The following is a 1,368-nucleotide window of genomic DNA, read 5'->3' as shown; positions in this document are numbered from 1 at the left end:
GTCCTCCGGCACCCCGCCTGCTCCGCCAACGGGTGCCGCCCCCCGCCGCGGGACCGTGCCTCCCGCGCCTCGCCGCCACCTCCCTCACCCGCTCCCCCGCCGCGCCATGAGCTCGTTGGAGCCTCACCTCGCCGTATCTGCCGGGAGCTTGCCGCCCTTGGCTTCTGCGCCGCCGCGCAGGAACCGCGTCGCCACGCCGGTCCCTGGCGACCGCCGCCGCCTCCCGCGTCCCCGCGTCTAGCCGCCGGCGCGCCGTCGTCAACTCTGGCCGGATCCGGCAAGATCCGGCCCGGAACCCCGCAGGTGGATGAGATCCACCAATCCGCCCATCCAAACGCGCCCGCGCCCGTCCCGGATCGTCTCGTCCCGCATCTCCCCGTCCACTTCTCGGAGGGTATAATTTTTCACTAAGTCCCCGGATCTGCTTTTATTTTTTACGCCCTGTTCATCGCATCATAACTCCATGCATACTACTCTGTTTTGCATGCATTATAAATCGAAATGTTCATCATGAGATGCTCTTTATTTTGTTTCTTTGTGCCATCTTTGTTTGAGGTCATCTTGATGCCCAAATCTCTGTTGCAAGAGTGCTATATAATATTGTCTACTGTCTGTTAACAGAACATGCTCATTTGTCATTTTTGCCATGTTTAATGTGTGCATCCTATGAGCATGAGCTCTACATGTGTTTTGAACTACATCATGCCATATTTAGAGTGGTGCCATCCATGTATTTTTGTGAGTCTTGTAGTGAGTGCATTGAGCTCGTGAAGTATGGTACTTGCTGTTACTGTTTTGCTAGGCTGAATCTGTTATTTCATGATGCTATGTAAACCTGCTGCTACAAGTCATTCTATGCATAATTTGGATATATTCACTAAGGATGTTTTGTTATACATGTCATGCTCTATCCATCCGTGCCCCGGGTTGCATTTATAGCCTGCTGTAGATTGTTGTAATCTTGCTCTCAAATTGCTAAATAATGTTGCTGTCAGCCTGTTAACATTAAGTTCAATTTTGCCATGTGTTTTGCTAGTGATCCCTGCACCCTATGAACTTTCTCTTGCCATGCTTAGCTTCATAAACATGTTTGCTTACCGTTGGTCACCTTTTCATGCCATTTATTGCTCTATGGTGAGTGGTACAAGCTAACCAACATGCCTACTTATCGTTGTTCCTGCCATGTTTGAATCTGTCATATCATTTGCCATGTTTACGTGGGTGCCGTCATATCTTTTGATCCTTTTTGGCTCATGGTCAGTAAAGGACTTCTGTTCTATGCATTTAGTAGTATCATGCCATGCCTTAAGTTTCTATGATCAGTTCATTTAGCATGTTTTTTGATATCTCTAAACATTGCAACCTGAT

This window comes from Triticum dicoccoides, chromosome 1B (genome assembly GCF_002162155.2).
Source record: "Triticum dicoccoides isolate Atlit2015 ecotype Zavitan chromosome 1B, WEW_v2.0, whole genome shotgun sequence".
NCBI lineage: Eukaryota > Viridiplantae > Streptophyta > Magnoliopsida > Poales > Poaceae > Triticum > Triticum dicoccoides.
This window is presented reverse-complemented; position numbering follows the sequence as displayed.